Below are 7,002 nucleotides of genomic sequence, written 5' to 3'. Positions count from 1 at the left end.
CAGTATTTCCAAGGGTGCTCCTCTAGCCTGAGCAAATCATCATTTTCTTCTTTGTTCCCTGGTTTTCTTTCCTAGCCCTTTGTCATTTTCCTCAATTTGGAGTTGGAGTTGTCTGAAGAATTCAGCTTCATCTTCATCACTGATATCCAACTTAGATTGCATTTCCTTGAGAGTTTCATTGCTGGCAATCTTGAGTTGGTCTTCAAGTCTGAAAAATCTTCTGACTCCTTTGTCATCTCTAAATTCCATCAACCAATGAGGTGATTTGTGAATTTTAGTTCCCCTTTCTTGTATGAGTAAGGTTCTGGGCAAAGCATTTGGTTCCCTCCAAGTCTTCCTTATGTTGGCAATCTTGTTGAGAATTTCAGTCTTGGCTGTTCTGGTAAAGCCAGAATCCTTTTTGATGGCTGAAAAGACTCTGATCAAGGTAGAGTAGCCTTCATTTAGAATCCTGTAGAGAGGCCATGTTCTTTCCCCAGCTCCCTTATATCTGAAAACCAATCTCTCTGGTAGCTGTCTGTAGGCAGCTATTCCCCTTACTTCCTCCAGCTCATCCAAATAGAGATTAATGTCTGAAGCTTCTTTTATGTCACAGATGTGAACATAATCATCTTTAGAAATGGGTGGCTTAGGGTTAGGTTTTTGTTTTTGAGTGAATTTCTTAGAGGTTAGGGGAGGTGTAGATTTAGATTTTCTTTTCTGTTTCTTTGGTAGTGGTATATTGGTTACAAAGGTAGGCAATGTGATGTTGTCCCAATCAATAGGTTCCTCTTTTGGAATGATTGGTTCACCATGGATATTTATAGAGGGATCAGCAACAAAAGGTTCAGGTATGGAAGGTAGTGGTTTAGATATAGATTTGGTATCTTTAGGGTTATCTTCACTCCTTCTGTGTGCCTTGGCCTTTCTTCTGTTTCCCTTCTGCCATTCCTCTCTTTCCTCCATATTTTCACCAAATATGCTCCCAAGAACCTCATCTAAGTTAGCAATCTTTTCTTCACCCCTGACTTCAATTCCTTTCATTTCTTCAACTTGGCTTGACTTTAGCTGTTTTTCAAGCTTTGCTTGTGCTCTTTTGTCAGCCTTGAGTTTTACAGCTTCTTTCTTCAACCTTCTGGTTTCTTCCCTTTTAGCCTTTAGAAATTTGGGATGTCCTTGCATCACACAGATACTCTTTCCCTCTCTATAGATAAAGGCCATGTTCATTCTCTCACCCTTGTCCTTGGTCTCCTTCTTCTTTATGATGCTTGCACTTAGAACTTTGTCTCCATCAGGTTTTGGAAGAGGAAAGTCTACTTCCTTTATCTGAGCAAAGTCTAGGGGATTCTTTGTGGAGTCCATACTGGATCTAGTGTTAGGCTTTAGAACCATAGGTTTTAAATTCTTGAAAGAAGTCTCTCCAACCTTATTTCTCCCTACTGGCTTGAGCTCCATGTTGATTGGTTCAATCTTTGTGCTAAATTTCACAGATGTTGATTTATTTTGTGTAGAACCAAACACCAATTGTAACCTTTCATCAATTTTCCTCCATTGTTCTTTCATTTGTATTTCAGCTGTTGCTAGCTGAATCAAATCAATTCCATCAGGTTTTCCCTTGATTTGAATGATTGGAGAGGTAGTGATGGCAGGAACTAGCACTTTAGATATCTGAATCTTTGTAGAGGGCTCTCCTTCCCCTTCCCTTTTATTCTCCCCCTTTTTGTTATCATCAAGGAGAGGGGTCAAGCCTTGTGCTTTTGCCAGCTGCATTAGGAGATTGGTTTGAGATTGTTGGTTGAGAAGAAGGGTGGCCACAGAGTCTTCAATTCCTTGAACTCTGTCTTCCAACTTGGCCAGCCTTTGTTCAGTAACTGATTCCTTTTTCAATCTCGAAACCAAGTCCTGCAAAGTACCATAGGGCATGACTGAATCCAATTTTTCTGAAGTGAAGGATTTCAAGTCAGCAATATCTTTCCTGAGATCATCTAGACTCATATTTTGCTTTACTTTCTGCAACTTCATGAGATGCAGTGAGTCCAGGTGAGCTTGGAGGATAGCCTTGATATTTGCATTTGAAGTGTTCTGAATGGCCTGTTGAATAGTGATGATTTGTTTGACCAAGTGGACATTGAATTCACCTGTTCTATGCTCCTTAGTCAGGGCCCATTCAGGTAGATTAGGAATGGAACTAGGGTCTTCATCTCCCCCTATGTTCATGCTTCCATCAGAAGAAATAGAGTCATCATCATCAGAATTTACTCCAAATTCCTCAGATGGCTCACCAGCTGTAGAAGGCATCCTGTAAATAGCAGCTTTATCCCTTTGAAGAGATTCTGTTGTGTGCACTAGATGTAGTGTCCTTTCTGCCTCCTCATTGCCCTGAGCAGCCAACATTTGATAGGCTGTCACAGGATGAGTAAAAGTGTCAGCATCCAGGGAAATGTTATCAATTACAGCTTTGTAATGTTGCTGAAATTGTCTTTCCTTTTCAGCATCATCCACAATCATTGACTCATGAGCAATGGCTGGTTTCACCCTTGTATCAACTGTACCTGCTTTTCTCTCTTTTTCTCTATGTTCTTGCATCAGGGGCTCCCCCTGGCTCACACATCTCACTCCCTCACCTTCACCTTCTAAGGTGGTACTCCACTCACTGACTTTTGCCATGCTGGAAGAAATAGCATGCATTTTTGTGCTCTCAATCTCTCCTTTTGCCTGGGAGCAACCCAGCCTCTCACTCAAATTTTCACTCCCTGCCCTCAATCCTAAAAGTGATTGCACAGTATTCATGTCTTCTACACTTGGAATCATTTCAGTTATTTGTGTAGAGACTATCAACGGATGTGGAATATCCGTTGAAGTTGAAACTGTTGTTATCAACGGATAACTGCTGTTAAGCTTATCCGTTGAAGAGCAACCACTTGTCAACGGATGAGTGATATCCGTTGAAGAAGGAAAAGAAGATGAAATTGAAAGTGATATAACTGTTGAATCTGTATAGATTGATTTGATATGTGTTGATACAGATCCTTCAATTATATCTGAAAGAATTTGCGGGTGATCCAACAAATCATCTAAAAGATGATGATCACCTGTATTTGAGTGGGGCTCCTCCCTGAGTTGTAAAGAGGGAGAATCAGGAATTGATGGGAATAACATATCCACATCCAGAGATGGTGAAGAAGTATTTGGTGATTGATGTGTAGTTATTGTGAGAGAATGGGGCTGTGACTCCACATTTATTGGAGTCACATCAAACTGAGTTTGAGAAGGCACAGAGACAGATGGATGTATCTGTGCAGTGTGTGCACCCTGTGTAGAAGATTGGGTTCTAGCCTTCTTTCTTCTAATAAAAGCTTTTGTAGGTGAGTGTTTGGCTTTAGTGTCCCTCCCTCTTTTGTTCTGTGTTCCTGGTTGGGAACTCTTTTCAATAGTAACATCCTTTTGGGAGGATGCTACTAGGGATGTGCTAGAAACCTTTTCAACCACCACAGCTTTTTGAGAAACTGGGGCTTGGCTAGCTTGGGAAGTACTCAACTCTCCTTCCTTATCCTGGGGGTTTCTTTGATGTTCACCCCTCCCCTCACCACTCACACCCTGATCACTTCCCTCAGGGTTAATGGTTGTTGTTACAACTGTTGTCTTTTGAGAAACAACAGAGGTGGTTTTCTTTGTCTTGGATTTTGAAAGTTTAGATTTGGTGACCTTGGTAGAAATCTGTTGGGGCATTGACACAGATTTCATGGCCACACTAGAAGATAAAGAAATAGAGGGGTTGGAAGAAGTAGGAGTTGTAGAAGCAATTACCTCACCTACCTGGGGTGCATTCATGATTGGTAAATATACCAATTGCACACTGCTGTTGAGATCCATTCTCAAGAAGTCTGCAAGAACTCTTTTCTCTTGTGCCCAGCACTTGAGTTTATTATTCTCATTGATAATGACTAAACCTTCAGCAACATGGTTAGCCAATAACATAAAGAATCTAGCATAATAGATGTTATTAGGTCTATTAGCTTTGTTACCTAATCTAGTACCTAATTCTAGCATCACATAGTTGCTAAAGTTAAAGTACCTATCAGAAACAAGCATATAGAACATATTAACAAGAGATGAAGTTATGGCATCAAAATTACTAATTTTCCCAGAGAAAACCTTTATGAAGGCATCCCCAAGAAAACTCCATTCTTTCCTAAGGCCTTTCCGTCTAATACCCCCTAAATTAGCAGAGTTAAGAGAGTAACCTATGGAATCTAACATGCTGGATACATCACTATCAGTGTGTGGTGTCATGGCATTGTTCTCAGGTAATTTAAAACATGCTTGTAAGTCATCACAGTTAATACAGTGATTTTTACCTTTGAGAGTGAAGGAGATAGTCATATCCATGGAGTTGAACTCAGCAGTTGTCCAAATCTCCTCAACTACTTCACAGAAAATCGTTGGGGCTTCCAGCATTGCATAGCTAAGTTTACAGTTTTTGATGAAGTCCATCATTTTGTGATAATCTGAGTGGGCTTCATTCTTTTCTACCAGAGCTATGAAATTGTTCTTCTCGTAGATGAACCCAGATTGAGACATAATCTTCACGACTGGTGCCATTGTTGTGAGTAGAAATTGCAGAGAATAACTTGAAGGTTTTGCAGAGAGAAAATGGTAAATGCTTGAAATTCTAAGAAAGCGTAAAGTAATAATGAACAATCAGAAGGGCTTATATGCTTTCAAAGAAAAAGAAATAAATAAAGGATTAATCAATAAATAGGTGTTAGTGAATTTCAGCCGTTTAAGAATAAACTGTAAGTATTCTAATAACTACCTTTAAAACCAATACATACAGATGTATGTATGGTATCAACGGTTAAGAAAATAGAATCAACGGCTGTGAAACACCTCAAACGTCTGATGTGACATTTCAACGGATAATGTAAATTGTCATCCGTTGAAAGGTACTTCAGCTTTATCCGTTGACGGATAAAAGTTCCATAGATATACTTGTCTTTCAACGGATAATGAATATCCGTTGATAGAGCAATTTTGACTTTCAACGGATAGGGAACATCCGTTGATGGAATAAACTTTGTTAAAAGTCAAATTTGTTCTAGCAACTAATATATTTCAGGCTTCACATCAAATTGCAAAGAAGACATGAATTTTAAGAGTAATTAAGCATACCTAGCTCACTTACCAATCTTGTGAATGTTGATTCATCAAGTGGCTTGGTAAATATGTCAGCAATTTGTTGTTCACTTGGAACAAAATGTAGTTCCACTGTACCATTCATGACATGCTCCCTGATGAAGTGGTACTTAATCTCAATGTGCTTGGTCCTTGAGTGCTGCACAGGATTCTCTGTTATGGCTATGGCACTTGTGTTGTCACAAAAGATAGGTATTCTATCAACATGAAGTCCATAATCAAGGAGTTGATTCCTCATCCATAACATTTGAGAACAGCAACTTCCAGCAGCAATGTATTCATCCTCAGCTGTAGAAGTAGAGACTGAATTTTGCTTTTTGCTAAACCATGATACAAGCTTGTTTCCCAGGAATTGGCAGGAGCCTGTTGTACTTTTCCTGTCTATTTTGCAACCTGCATAGTCTGCATCTAAATAACCAATTAGATCAAAGCCAGATTCTCTAGGATACCAAATTCCTAAATTTGGTGTACCCTTGAGATATCTGAAAATTCTCTTGATAGCAATTAAGTGAGACTCCCTAGGATCAGCTTGAAATCTAGCACACAGACATGTAGCAAACATTATATCTGGTCTGCTAGCAGTTAAATATAAAAGTGAACCAACCATGCCTCTATAACTTGTAATGTCCACAGACCTTTCAGTCTTATTTAATTCAAGTTTGGTGGCAGTGGCCATGGGAGTTTTTGCAGATGAACATTCCATTAAGTCAAACTTCTTTAAAAGATCATGAATATATTTAGTTTGACTAATGAAAATTCCATTACTAACTTGTTTAATTTGTAAACCAAGAAAATAGGTTAGTTCTCCCATTAGGCTCATTTCATAATTACTTTGCATTAGCTTAGCAAACTTTTTACAAAGTTTATTATCTTTAGAACCAAATATTATGTCATCTACATAAATTTGAACAAGTATACTAGAGCCATTAACATTTCTAAAGAAGAGAGTTTTATCAACAGTACCTCTAGTGAAGTGATTCTCCAAAAGAAATTTTGATAATGTTTCATACCAGGCTCTAGGTGCTTGCTTCAGTCCATAGAGTGCTTTCAACAGATAATACACATAGTCTGGAAAATTTGGATCTTCAAATCCTGGAGGTTGACTTACATAGACTTCTTCCTCTAATTTCCCATTTAGAAATGCACTCTTGACATCCATTTGATAGACTTTGAAATTGGCATGGGCTGCATAGGCTAGAAAGATTCTGATAGCTTCAAGTCTTGCAACAGGAGCATATGTCTCATCAAAATCTATTCCCTCTTGCTGAGAATAGCCTTTAGCAACCAATCTGGCTTTATTCCTTATGATAATGCCATTTTCATCCATCTTATTTCTGAATACCCATTTTGTATCAATAGGACTCTTGTTCTTTGGTTTGGGTACCAGCTTCCAAACTTGGTTTCTCTCAAATTGGTTTAGCTCTTCCTGCATAGCTAATATCCAATCTGGATCCAATAAGGCTTCTTCCACTTTCTTAGGTTCCTCCTGAGATAGAAAACTACTATACAGACATTCATCTTGAGTAGCTCTTCTTGTTTGCACTTTAGATGATGCATCACCAATGATCAGTTCAAAGGGATGATTCTTGGTCCATTTCCTTTGAGGTGGAAGATGAGCTCTAGATGAGGTGATCTCAGTATTGTCATGATGTGAGATAGAGTTTTGATTAGTTGAAGCTCCCCCTGAGTTGTTGGTCCTTTGCAGGGAACTTGGAGTTCCATCAATTAATGATGTAAATTGATTATCAGTTGATGAGCTATGATCAACGGATGCTTCATTAAGTACTTCAACGGATGATGCACAATGTCTTTCAACGGATGCTGAAT

The sequence above is a fragment of the Apium graveolens genome, chromosome 5, assembly GCF_009905375.1.
Source record: "Apium graveolens cultivar Ventura chromosome 5, ASM990537v1, whole genome shotgun sequence".
Lineage (NCBI taxonomy): Eukaryota > Viridiplantae > Streptophyta > Magnoliopsida > Apiales > Apiaceae > Apium > Apium graveolens.
The sequence above is the reverse complement of the archived record's forward strand: the minus strand, read 5'-3'. Positions refer to the sequence as shown.